General features: G+C 36.4%; 1 non-coding gene across 1 annotated transcript; it reads left to right on the forward strand.

Moving 5' to 3' along the window:
- Nucleotides 1-9,756: 9,756 nt before the first annotated feature.
- Nucleotides 9,757-9,863, forward strand: LOC145056027 (small nucleolar RNA R71). The gene has a single exon (XR_013685568.1). It is a non-coding gene; the product is annotated as a small nucleolar RNA R71 (small nucleolar RNA).
- Nucleotides 9,864-14,890: the final 5,027 nt, after the last annotated feature.

Here is a 14,890-nt window from a genome sequence, read left to right on the forward strand (position 1 = left end):
CAGAATCATTGCCTCTTGGAAAATATAGGATCATTTTACGTGTCTTTTTGTCTAACCATTTCTTTTAGTTTTAAGTTGTACGACTTTTCTCATCTCTTGAGGATCCTGACCAATATAGTTACATTGGTGTTTTTGTATTGATCTCTCCTCGGAATTTATTTCAAATGAAGTGTTATGAAGTTCACCTCGGAATTCAAATATGAAACGGTAATGTGTGTTCATTTCTTACCCTTGTCCAGGCTCTGATCCTTCATGTCTCAGAAACTTAATTTGTTTAAAATTGTACTCTAAGATATTTGACGTGCATAGATTATACCAAGCTAGTTTTAAATTTATAACCTAACAAACTTAACTAACTAGAATGCACCTAGGCAGTGTACGCAGTCAAATTATAGATAGTTTAGGTAAGTCGAGTATCGATCTCAGGGAACGAAATTAATTAATTAACCTACTTACTATTAAATTAACCTAAAATTCCAAGCAAAAGTAAAATGGTTTTTATTTTATTTTGCAAGTTTAGACAAACTAAAATTCTTAATAACAATTGAATCAATTAAAAACACTTCTGTTTAGTTTGAATCCACTTTTCCTCAATGGCTAGCTATTAATTACGGATAATCCAAGTTGGTTACAAATTAATATATTATTAGTAATTTAATTCCAAATATACTAATGCTTAATTAATTCATGTAGAACTATGTCTGATCACAAATAATCTAACACATAATCAATTATTAATTATGAACAGAGCTATGTAAGATTGATTTAGCAAACACAATTGTCGTCACAAAATATGTTCTCTAACACAGCTAAATTTTAATACTTTAATTACTTAACTAAGATTAGTTCGGTCTTAGCTCTAATAATCTAATAGTCACTAAATTACTAGGTGTTCAAATTCATGCAGATTAATGTTCACTAACTACACATAATATGAATTAAAGCAATCTAAGTATCAATTTTAGCATGCTAGGTTTAAACAATCAAACACAAACTTAATACCACCTAGAAAAATCCATAATAAAATAATTAAACCATGAGTTCAAGCTTCATCTAGCTAAACAGAAGCAACTAGATTTAGCCACTCATAGTAACAATCAAAAACACAATTTTCGTTAATAAAAACATAATAATTGTACCAAATTAAGAACAAAGTTTTGATCTTTAACTTCTCGTCCTTCCTTGGATGTTATTACAAAGTTTCTGCCTTCTTTTTCCTCTGAAAATCTTTTGAACTCTCTATTCTCCCTTGCTCACCTCTTCAATTCGTAAGCACCAAGGATATATATACTTTTCGAAATTACCCTCCTCACGTCGTGAGACAAGTATTCTCACGTCGTGAGATCAGTCCCAATCCATATCGAACACGGACTCTGGCCTTCGGATACTTATCTTCTAGAATCTTAGTACTCATGTCGTGAGACATAATTCCTCACGTCGTGAGGTTGACTTTTTGTTGAATTCTTCATCTTTTAAGCTTTAAACCTCCTAAATTCCGATCCTTGTCGCTTTTGGTCCTTATTCATCAACATGACTTCTTTTGGCTACAAAATGCAATTCAATCTTATAAATAACATTTATCTTTGCAAATGACCAAAATATGTATAAAATCGTATTCAAATATTGCCTAAAAATGTGTATAAATATGGAAATATAAAATACCTGCCACTTATCTTTTGCTTGCCCTCAAGTAAAACTCATTAATTTTAACTTAAACTTCCATTACCAATATCACATAGAACAATCCATTTTGAAACCAACCATTATACCAAGACCTCAATGTGCATTTTTTGTCTATAAACCTAACAGCTTCCCCAATCCTTTACAATCCATATGAACATTCACCCCATAGCTTATACGACACTCATTTCTGCATTCATCTCAACCAATCCTCGGAAATCTTTCTTAACCTCATGGCATTTTTGTTAAGTTACCCAAGCATACATAATCTAGAAAAATTACAACTTTTGTGTGACATCCCCAAAATCACGGCCAGAAAATACCGGTTTCCTTTATGCTTTTAAAATAATTTCATAGTAAATCCATTGATTTAAAAGAGTTGCGGAATTTGTTCCCAAAACAATACATGATAAAATAAGGTTTATCAGAGCATTTCTTTAAAGAAATGTATTTTCATTATATATCAAAACTCGGGATGTCATGTTCCAATACAGACACAAAAGCATAAACAATAAAACATATACCTTACACAGTTATATATAACTACTGGTCTATAAACAAAAATATCTTCACAAGTTCTCCAACTTATGCTCTCGCGCCACTACCTGTAAGACAAAGAAACTCAGTGGGTCAGGCTTGGGAGCCTGGTGAGCATATAGGGTTTTCAACCTACAATAAATAATTATATTTAATTTCACCAACCAATAATAACCCAATTACCCATTCTCGTTATCCTCACTTTACGTCCCTAAAACAACAACTATCACAAGGGACCCAATCTAGGATTTTCATCGGGATGGACAATACTGCAAAGGGGTTTCATCAGCAATAAATGTCCTAAGGCAACCATGAGGGGTAGAATACAGCAAATAAATACCCAAGTTCACCAACACCTACAGGTTATGAGTCTGCCAGCATTCCACAGGACATTCTAGAAAAAGTCTGTGGTCGTCATCCATATTTTGCTGAATGACTAGATCACAATCACATCGAGGCCTCTCATCAGTTTATCACACATCAACTATTTACCCAAGTTCTACCCAACATTTTTGTAGATAACAACAGACATATGCATTCATATGCAACTTAAAAACTGATAAGATACTCGTTCAATACTCATCCCAAATAAACAGATAACATATATATATATATATATATATATATACACGTATATTTATACACACGTAACACGTATTCTAAAGTAGATACTTCATATCTATGTGTTAGAAGAAAGGGAATATACACTCACTTGATCAGAAGATGATCGGATAGCACTACGACTTTAAGAGTAGTATTTCTTCGGTGAAACCGGGAGATCTTCCCAAAAACCGAGCTCCTCGCGGGCAGAGTTTAGGCCCGGAAACTTTACTTCTTAGGGTCTTCGGGGCTTCGGGACTTTCTTCAGGTCTCAGGAATGATACCGAGGCTTCGGGGGTATAAATTGCACGCAAAATGAGGCAATAAGAAGTGAGAGAGAAGAAATGAGCAACAACTACCCGGAGACCTTGCATTCTATTTATAGGGGGAGGCTGACCCTCCGAACGCAGCATGTTCCCTGAACGAACGCAACGCGTTCTGCCATGCATCATTGCTTACAAACTTTGGACTTGATAGGCGACGGGACAGGCGTTGGGCTCTGAACATGGGGCGTTCCCCCTTTGGGATGCGCGCCTCGAACTTTAGAAATTCAAAACATTCGCATATGATCTCCGTTTTTGACGTTCTTTATATCCATGCGTAGGCGAGATTATGCTCTACAACTTTGGTTTAGACTCAGTCGGCTAATTTTGACTTTTATTTTTATTATTTTATTTTTAGTAGGCCGGGACAAGAAAACTCCGTTAGAAATTCATAACTCCTTCGTCTGACGTCCATTTTCGTCTTTCTTTTCGTTGTTGGACTACTATTGACGAGATCTTTGATTCTCATGTAGATTGTTTTGACCAAATATCACTCGATCTCTATTTCAAGATTTGGGTTGCATACTGCTAAGTCGAAACTTCTAAAAATCATAACTTCTTCATACGAAGTCAGATTTAGACGTTCTTCTTATGCACGCTCTCAGTTTAACTTATTCTACCACTTTCGTTTAGAACACTAAGGCTAAATATTGCTCTATCGTAAATTCACTATTTACATCACGCAGTGTCGTATCGGTTCTGTCGCGAAACTTCGACAGGTCATAACTTCTTCGTTATAACTCAGATATAGGTCTTATCTAAGATTTTATTTTATCACTTATTTTTATACTTAATTCATTTAAGTCACACAATTAAGCATAAAACACATAATACTCAAATAATACATTCTTATTATTTCAAAATGGGTTACAAACCTAGACTATTATATCACCATTAATGCCTAGACCAGAAACACGGGTGTTACATTTTGATACTACAATGGAGCTCTTGAAATTCTTCACTTCTTTGATATTTGATATTTGATTTTTTTGAATTCACCACCTTTTTGTTTGATGTTTGGTATCTTCAATTTTTGATTCTTCAGAATTTTTGATCTTTTGATCTTCATACTTTGATACCTCCAAAATTCTTACATACTTTTTGGTAATTTTTCTTTCTCTTTTTTTATATATATAACTCACTTTTTTCGCTCAAATTCTACAAGCTTATGCAAGGGGCTTAACTTCAACCTTTATTGGTTAGATGTATTAGTCTAAGTGCAATGACTACATAAGCTCTCCTCAATAGATTTCAGGTACACACTGCAAAACTTATTATGTCATATAAACTACCAGATTATCTTTCATATCTCATAGGTTTTCACTAAGACTTGGAAAGCCACAAATATACTATAACACATGTTGGCGCAATTAAACATTTGAACTCGCATTGGATCAACCCACATAGCACTAGCAACTTAAGTTTAAACTATCACTAGATTTAATTTTTAGATTATTATTTCAAATCTATTCCTAAATTTTCAAAATTTTCTAGCAATTTACTTTTTCGACCCCCTACCCCACACTTATTACATACAATGCCCTCATTGTATACATAAAATAATTTAAAAGCAATAAAAGGGAGAAAAAGGAAAAGACTCCCCTAGGGTAGTAGTGGCAAGATCGATTTTTGCACGCGTGTGGAAAACTTAGTACATCTTGAAAATGGACATCTTCAATTATGGAGAATGGAACTTGGATCTTCAACAAGTGAGATATGTAAATGTGCCGGAAAAATATGAATCCAAGACTTGAATCTTCAAAAAATGTAGTGCATATGATCTTCAAAACGTAACATCTCAATGTGGGAAAGCATACGCCACATTTTATGGTTGAGAGAAAGAGTCATAACCAGCTTCAAGATAGTGACCCATGAAATACATACGGAATAAAGAACTCCGATTATTGTGAATAAATCGAAACCACGACGTGAGGTCGTATAAAATTGAGTTCGAAAAAGTGCTTATATCAGACTCCTGACGTGAGATATGTAGCCTCACGTCGTGAGAACTGGGTCTCATAGAATGTGATTTTGTAAAGACTTCTTCCATCAAGTGTAATGCAAACTTTGTCTTAATTGATTAATACCTTTCTCAAACTTTATATTTTGTGACTATTCTCTAAACTTTTTTTTCTCTCGATTAACCCCACACTTATCTAAGATTGTGGGTCTCGAATCTCGACTCTAAACGACGCGGCTAAAACTTGTATACGCTTTCATATCTCTAATTCTCTAATTTTCCGCGTTCACTCTCACAATTTAATTTCAACAAACAACCAAAAGATGAGGAGGGAAGAAACAAAATAATAACAAAGTTTTAGTACAAGATCAAACCAAACAAAAATAAAAACAAACACACCAAAAATAATAAAGACTAAAAATATCAAAAACTAAAAATAAAAAGGATAAGTATCAATCATCGTCCTCCTCCTCGTATGTTCCGCTGAATCCAGCTGCATCTCCACCCCGGCTCCGATAGTCACTCCATGTAGGGCAGATCGAATAATGATCTTCTTAGTGAGGTGGTTGCTCAACATTAAAGTGTCGAATCATGTTCTCCATTGTGCCTCCAATCTAATTCATGCTTAAAGACATTTGGTCAAAATAACCAACCATAGCATCTTTTCCAAAATTAGCACCTCCCATGGGTGTATTATGATGCACTGGCTGTCCTCTCTCACCACAACCTCTCACATTCCTCCTTCCTCGTGGTTGCGACTACAATTCGGGTTGAGAATATGGTTCCACATTATTTTCAACAGGTATACTCCAATGTGAATCCATATTTACCATAACATGCATCGATTCTGAATACCCCATAGAAAGGTCATCCCCCGGCTTGCGTGTTAACATCCTAGTCAAATGTGGTGTAAGAAGACCATAGGATCTCGCCAAGAGAGTAATAAAGTGCCCCCCATTAATAGGGTTACCAGCTCGGGAAATGGCTTCCTTGCTACCCAAGTAGCTAGCTAAATGATAAGGGATATTGCAAAAGACTTATGGTGTAACAATGCTCCACAAGAAAAATAAATTCAAACTTGTAACCTTATCTCCATGTCTCTTGTGGTTAATAGAAAAAGTAATCAATCGGTGAAGAGGTCGATGAATTAGAGATAAAATATGACTCTCTTGTGAGACACCCGAATGAAACCCCCCGTTAGCAATTGTGGCCCAAAAATTGTACCCACTACCACCCAGAAAATATTCTCAAACAACTGTCCTCAAGAAAAATTCAAAGGTTGGTGAGCGCATCTCATTTTCCTCGTATATCCCCATACACCATGAAAATTCCACGAGGCTATACTCGCTAAATTCACCACCGAGGCGAAAAAACAAAGTCGTGGGTAAAAAGGATCAACAGTGGCATCCTCAAATGAAAATGAAGTGAAAAAATCCAAACATAGTTCTTGGAACACTGGCTCGCTTATCGCAACTGAACTCTTCCACCCATTACAGGTGAAAGTAAAACCATCCATAGAAAAAGTCTTTATTAAGTATGGAGCCAACTTTCCGTTAGTCCAACTACTCCCAAAAGCACCCAATCAGTTCTTGGGGAAATGGAAAACTCTCTGTTATGAAGCCATCCCAACTTGTTGGTGAAGTTGTTAACCACATTCGATGGCATGTTAACAGGAATTTGATACAACGGGTGGCGGTCAGAAACGTGTCCTTGAAACTGCTCGTTTGCCATTCTTGAAGCCATTTCCTATAAAATCAATAGACAAGAAACAAACCAACAAGATACCAAAACTATTAAATTGATCAACAAACAGAAAAGTCAAGATACCCAGGACTCACGTTGTGAGCCTGAAGCTCGTGTCGTGAGTTCGTAACTGGCAGTTCCATTGGGCATGGTAGGAAGTAAAATCTGACTCAATGTATGGTTGGGGTTTAGTTAGTAACAACTTGATTCTAAGTATATTCAAGTAACATGCAACAAGGAAATCGTACTAATTGGTAATCAATTTCGTCATTTTGATTAAGCACAAACCCTAAGTCTAAAATTGAAGAAATTAAAAATAATCAAGGGAGGAATTCTTACCAATCGTGGAAATAAACACAAAAACAAGAGACGAAGGAGGAAAATATTGGCAAAAATCAAAGTGGGGCTGCTTCTCTCTTCCGTTCGTGTGCAAGTATTTTAGTGGTATGTGGTCAAAGAATGAGGTCACATGAAATGGTCTCCTCCCGTATTAACTTAAAGCTCACGTCGTGAGTTTTGGGGATCATATCGTGAGAATGGTAATGTGCTAATTATCGGGCTAATTTAAAAGAAACACGAGGTGGGCCATGGACCCACGACGTGTGGTCGAGGTTTATACATGAAAAAGTCAATTTTACTTAAAAACTTCAATAAAACTATACCACTCAATACTTAGGGACCCCAAACTTGATTCTTGCCATTTTCTAAAACAAATTAGATGACTTGATGATAAATATCCTAAAACTCAACTAAAAATGCAACAAAAAAATGAAACGAAAATTGCAAACCGAGCTCGGATTGCCTCCCGAGAAGCGCTTCTTTTTGTTGGAGTCGTGAGCCGGACTCCGTGCCGCTTCACGTTGAATTTGTCAGAGTGTCCATCACCAATTGTATCTTCTGCTCCTTCCATTTTCTTTTATAAGCTTGAACTCGTCTAAGATAGGCTTTTTTAGAATTTACTTTTTTACCCTTCACATCATTCTCTTCAAGCTTCCTCTTAACTCCTTTATTCTCCACAAGTTTATATCCCACTTTTTCTTCATTCTTTAGCTCCACGGGTATCATATTCTTGTCCAAAGTTAGTCTCTTTTCTTTAGAAGTAACCTCTTCCTCATCACTTGATACTAAGTCTTCTTCACCCTCTTTACTCACCCAAGATGTTGGAGTTTTATAAGCAATTACTTCAAAAACTGTTGGTATGGATACTCTTGAATTTGTGCGTTTTACTTGTTGAATCTCTTCTTCCATAAGATTTTCCAGTTCCTCAAGTTCATTTTCTTCATCAATTTTGATGACTTCACCTTGAGTATTATTACTTTGAAAACCATCTTCCACTCCAAAGGGAACTTCATCATCTCCAACTCTCAAAGTAATTTTGGACTTGCGAATGTCAACCAAAGCTCTAGCAGTATTTAGTAAAGTGCGACCAAGAATTATTGGGACATTGGTGTCTTCTTTCATATCCAAAACAACAAAATCAATTGGAAAAACAAATTTCCCAATTTTCACCAACATATCCTCCATAATACATCGAGGATGAGTCACTAAACGATTTCCCATGTGAATCCCCATTCTTGTAGCCTTCAAGTAGGGAAGATTCAACTTTTGATAGAATGAAAAAGGCATTAGATTTATGCTTACCCCAGAGTCGGATAAATCATAAGTCTTCATGTTGTTTCTAAATTTATACAGAAGAGTGAGGCGTCTGGGATCTCCCATCTTCTTTGGTAACTCTCCCAATATCACTTTAGAACTTTTCTCACTAAGGATCACCTTATAATTCTTTTTTAACTGCAGGCGAGTATCTAATAAGTATTGTAAGAATTTAGCATATTCAATAACTTGAGACAATGCTTCAATAAAAGGAGTATTTGTTGAAATACCCTTCACTAGCTTCATAAACTTCAAGTGTTCCTGCGCCAGTGGGTGAATTCTAGCTCGAGATGGAAAAGGAAGCGGAGGACGATAAGCTTGCTCATCAGCTAAAATTTTCTGATCAAACTCACCCCACGTTGTGAGCCTTGAATGCTCACGCCGTGAGTTCGATGTTTCAGCAAAAAAAATTCCTTCGAGTTTTGACTTCTTCGACTTTGGTCTGGATTTATGTGGATCAACTTCAAGTGCTTCAAGGAAATCAGGGATGGTATCCCTTCAGTTTCGGTAACCATAACATGTGGTTGAGGCTTTTTCTCGGTAACCTTTGGAGATAATTTTTCATTTACCAAAGTGGTTAGTTGTCCAAGTTGGGCTTCGATATTTTCGATTAATGCTTGATGATTTCTTAGCAATGCTTGTTGGTCTCGCATGAGATTTTGATGTTCCATTATCATTGCATTAGTCTCATCATGTCTTTTCTCCGAAGCCTCCATGAATCTATGTAGCATGGACTCAAGATCAACTTTCCTTTCAGGTGGTGGTTGCTATTTTTAGTAGAATCCTCGACCAGTTTGCCTATATGTTTCTTCTTTTTTCTTCTTATATTCATTATATGGAAACCACTCTTTCTTTGGCTTCCTCTAATCTTCATCATATTTCACTCCACTCGAGTAGCAAACCTTCACCTTCTTATTCCCATTTTTGTCCAAATGGCAATCTCTGGTCAAATGAGGACCATTGCATCTTTCATAAGCAACTCCTATAACATGAATTGATTGGTCCATCTTTTTCATCCTTCGGTCCATAGTGTTTAGCATGGCTAGAACAGCAACCATGTCTTCAGATGTGCCACCCCCAATTCCCTTTGCTCCATCATGTCTAGGGTTGTGGTATTCACGTGAATGCTTGGCAAACTCTTCAATCAATTCCTAGATTTCAGCTGGATTTTTCTTTGTTAATGGTCCTTGAGAGTCAAGGAGTTGCCTCGTCATGACATTAACCCCATCAAAAAAGATTGATACTTCTTACTACTCATTCAAATCATTTTGGGGGCTATTTCTTATCAATCCCTTGTAACATTCCCATGCTTCGTATAGTGACTCACCCGGTAGTTGCTCGAAATTTGCTATTGCTTTCTTGAGTTTAGCAACTTTGGAAGGTGCACAAAAGTGTTATAAAAATTGCTCACGCATCTGTGCCCAAGTAGTAATTGCACCGGGTGGAAGTGCTTTCAACAAATCTTTGACAGCTCCCTTGAAAGTGACAGGTAGTATTCTATGTAAAACTGTAGTGCGCGAACATTTGGGATGTTAAAGTAATTAGCAATTTCATTGACTTCATCAAGGTGTTTGTAAGCATCCTCATGATCTTTCCTAGAAAATGGGACTCATTTAAGTGCGGAAAAAATGTGTCCCTTCAGCTCAAATGTTGCAGTGGCTGGAATGGTGGGCTGCACTAGACCGGGACCGGTGTCCTCTTGGATTCTCTTCTTATATACCTCCATGGACATATTAGCAATGTTTACCATCTCGTTTTTCGGCTCGTCTTCGGGTTCACTATTTTCTAATTCGAATTCGGGTTCGGTCTCGTACTTGGAAGCTAGTGGATTAGGATTTTGCTCAAAGCTTTCAATCTTGTTTTCGTCTTTCTTTTTATTGCTCGACTTTCCTACGTTCTTCCATTTCTTCTTCCCAAAGACTAATTTAAGGTCCTTGAAAGGTGACTTATTTGGTGGGTTGATTTCTCCTGCGTTCTTATCCGTCTTTTTGTGAAGGGCGGACTCTGGATCTTCAAGCGGTGGTATAAAAGGTGTGTTGGATCCACGAGTCATAAACTACTGCAAGAAAACCAAAAATAAAAACGTAAAACTGAACAAAAACTAAATAAAAATGCTTACTGACTGGTCACCACGACGTGGTAAAGGGCACCACATCGTGTTGTCACAGAAAATCTAAACAAAAATGAAAAACAAAATAAACCGTAAACGACTGCGTTCACGTGGTGAGCTTAAGGCTCACGTCGTGAGTTCAGTACTGAAATAAAAAACTAATGCAAAAAATTAACTTTTTGTAGGTTTTACCCCACAAAAAGGATCAATTAACCTAAAACAAATAAATTTCTAAACTAATTGGCCGTTCCTGGGCAACGGCGCCAAAAACTTGATGTGCACAGATTATACCTATCTAGTTTTAAATTTATAACCTAACAAACTTAACTAGCTAGAATGCACCTAGGCAATGTACCTAGTCGAATTATAGAATAGTTTAGGTAAGTCGGGTATCGACCTCAGGGAACGGAATTAAGTAATTAACCTACTTAGTATTAAATTAACCAAAAATTCTAAGCAACAGTAAAATGGTTTTTATCTAATTTTGCAAGTTTAGACAAACTAAAATTCTTAACAACTATTCAATCAATTAAAAACACTTATGTTTAGTTTGATTCCACTTTTCCTCAATAGCTAGCTATTAATTATGGATAATTCAAGTTGGTTACCAATTAATATATTATTAGTAATTTAATTCCAAATATACCAATGCTTAATTAATTCATGTAGAACTATGTATGATCACAAATAATTTAACACCTAATCAATTATTAATTATGAACGGAGCTATATAAGATTGATTTTAGTCACAAAATATGTTCTCTAACACAACTAAATTTTAATACTTTAATTACTTAACTAAGATTAGTTCGGTCTTAGCTCTAATAATCTAATAGTCACTAAATTACTAGGTGTTCAAATTCATGCAGATTAATGTTCACTAACTACATAGAATATGAATTAAAGAAATCTAAGTATCAATTTTAGCATGCTAGGTTTAAACAATCAAACACAAGCTTAATACCAACTCGAAAAATCCATAATAAAATAATTAAACCATGAGTTCAAGCTTCATCTAGCTAAACAGAAGTAGCTAGATATAGCTACTCATAGAAACAATCAAAAACATAGTTTTCATTAATAGAAACACAGTAATTGTTCCAAATTAAGAACAAAGTTTTGATCTTTAACTTCTCGTCCCTCCTTGGATGTTATTACAAAGTTTCTACCTTCTTTTTCCTCTGAAAATCGACTTTTGAACTCTCGATTGTCCCTTGCTCACCTCTTCAAGTCGTAAGCACCAAGGATATATATACTTTTCGAAATTACCCTACTCACGTCGTGAGACAAGTATTCTCACGTCGTAAGATCAGTCCCAATCCGTATCGAACACGGACTCTGGCCTCCGGATACTTATCTTCTAGAACCTTGATACTCACGTCGTGAGACATAATTCCTCACGTCGTGAGGTTGACTTTTTGCTGAATTCTTCATCTTTTAAGCTTTAAACCTCCTAAGTTCCGATCCTTGTCGCTTTTGTTCCTTATTCCTCAACATGACTTCTTTTGGCTGCAAAATGCAATTCAATCTTATAAATACCATTTATCTTTGCAAATGACCAAAATATGTATAAAATCGTATTCAAATATTACCTAAAAATGTGTATAAATATGGCAATATCAATATCCACGCATTTTACCTCTGATATTCAGTCTATGATTGTGCAATCTTGAACTCTATATCATGTACCAAGCATGTGTTCATATTCTCTTCGAAGTATCTTTTGACATCTCGTCTCGGAATTTCCTTATTTCGAGATCCTCAGTTGTATAAAAAGGAGTTCAAAGGTTTTCCTTAAAGTTTTTTTTAATTCCAAAACGTTTTCCTTAGTTAAATTAACGGTAGTTTTTTTTATGATTATCCTTTAAGCCTCTGTAAACGTGCCTTTGCACATGTCTCGGTAAAGTGCATATCAACTCAAAATGAAATGAAAATTTTCCTTTTTCGCACGTATAGCTGTCCCATCTTTCGCACTTGCAATTTTTAAGAATATTAATTTTTGCAACACATTAAATGCTACCCATTTTTCCTTCGGGTGTCAACATTACTTTTTTTCAAACCCGACCCGCAAATCAAACCTATAAAAGGATTTCAGGGCTATTGGTATCCCAGAAAAACCCAAGAGTTTTCAAGTGCAAGAACCTACTTCTGAAGAGTTTCATACCTTTTTGAATCAAATTGGGTATAGCACTGAGTTCAAGGCCAAAAAGTTCAAGAAATCGGCGGTTCTTGGACTTTAGATTGTATTGATGCACTTAATCCTTCGAGGATTATCAGGGAAACATGGTGGAATTGACACCATGAGCACATATTGGCTATATGTTGTGTATTTCATCTTCTCCAGATGAAGCAACGCTGTCGATCTGACCGAGGTCCTATGGCAAGACTTTAGGATGTTTGCCATCAAGAGGAATCCGAATGAGATATCGAGTCCGAGATTTGGGCTCTCACACTCCAACATCTATATAAGGAAAGAAGATAAGCCATCCCCATTAATACTGAACCTAAAGAGATATATCTTTCTTTCAAGACCATGAAAACTTATAGGCTTCCAAGCCAGACTTCTTTTGGACCTATTCGTAGTTTTCCATAACACATGTTCGCAACACTTCCATCAGATTCTTTTTTTCTCAAAAACTATTTAGAGACCTTGATTGTGTATGTCCCAACACAATCTTCCCTAGTCTCGGATGAAAACAACCATCGAATGTGAACAGACCAATCTTCACTGGTGGCAAAAAGAAAAAGATGGCAAAATGAAAAACATCACCCTCCAAAGCTCCAGCAAAAAAGAGAACCAAAGTCAGTGGTTCCACTCAAAAGTAATCACACATTGACATTCCGTCCGAATCTGGACATCTGATAACCCAACTCGTCTATTCTTCCAAAGTACCCTTCAGAGTTTCAAAAACACAGGCACACACTCATGGGGAATCTGCACATAATCGACCCCTATCTTCCCAAAAAGATGGTGCAGGTGTTGAACAAATGAAATGCCAATTAGTGGTTTGGTCTAGGCTTTGCATTGTAATAGTGGTTGTGTATAGATAGAGTATTTTGGTGGGTTTGGTAGTTGTTTACGAGTCTGTAATGAGTTTACGGCCGTAAACTCTTTTCGGTCGTACTTCCCTATATATAGAGGGTTAGCCGGTCGTGTTTTGTTGTTGATGCCTAGTTGTTCACGGTCATATATCGAGTTGTACCAGACGTTTTCTGCAATAGAACATGTGCAACTTTGATTCTTTTTCTTTTCTACTATTATTCTTGTTTCTGTGATTGTGTTTGCTTTTGATCACTGGTAAGATCCATTCTCAGGACCTTACAATTGGTATCAGAGCAAAAACCAACGTCAAAGGCACTCTACAATCGATCTTGGAGCGAATTTTCATTGATTTGAGACTAACGTTTGTAACTGCTGCGAAAAGGGTTTTTAGTCCAGTCGAAAAGCTGCAATATTCAAGTTTTCGGCCTGAGCTTACGGCCGTAATCACTGTTTACGGCCGCAAACTCTTGAAAATTCTTGAACCGTAAAATTGAATTCTTGAACCGTGAATAAGGAATATTCATCAACCGAAAACTGTTTACTCTTGGACCGTAAGCTTCAGACCGTGAACCTCTTACGACCGTAAACTCAGAGTTTATGGCCGTAAACTACAGCATGACCGTAAACATTGTGTACTACAGTAAACTGTGTTTGAACAGAACTTAATTTAATCATAATTAATTTAATTTCTGTTTCACATTAATTAAATTATAAAAAATGGATTCTCAAAGTCAAACAAACCACCAAGAGCTTGATTCAGTAATGGGCACGACCACTCGGATTCCTAGACTCCTATCTGCTGAAGGCTTCCCAGAATGGAAGTACAGAATTGAGAAATACATAAAAATGAAAGACTTTAAGATTTGGAAATGTATAATCAAGGATCCAGTCAGAATAACCACTACAGTTGCAGGGCAAGTGGTTGATAAGAAGATAGAAAACTACACTGATGAAGACTTCGAGAAAGTGGAAGAGCAGGAGAAGGCTTTGGCCACTTTGACCATAGCCCTATCTCCAGATATTGCTCAAGGTTTTAGGGAGTATACCTCTACTAAGGATTTGTGGGAATCCCTAACTGAGGTCTATGAGGGGAACGCAGACATGCAGGAGAGTCGCCAAGATCTGTTGCGACAACGATTAAATATGTTCAACTATGTTCCTGGAGAGACTCTTGAAGCACAGCTGCAGCAGTTCACATCTCTCAATACTGAAATGACTGTAGCTGGGATTTTCTATACAAA

Source organism: Lactuca serriola, chromosome 5 (genome assembly GCF_051521515.1).
Source record: "Lactuca serriola cultivar US96UC23 chromosome 5, Lser_US96UC23_V15, whole genome shotgun sequence".
In the NCBI taxonomy this organism is placed as follows: domain Eukaryota; kingdom Viridiplantae; phylum Streptophyta; class Magnoliopsida; order Asterales; family Asteraceae; genus Lactuca; species Lactuca serriola.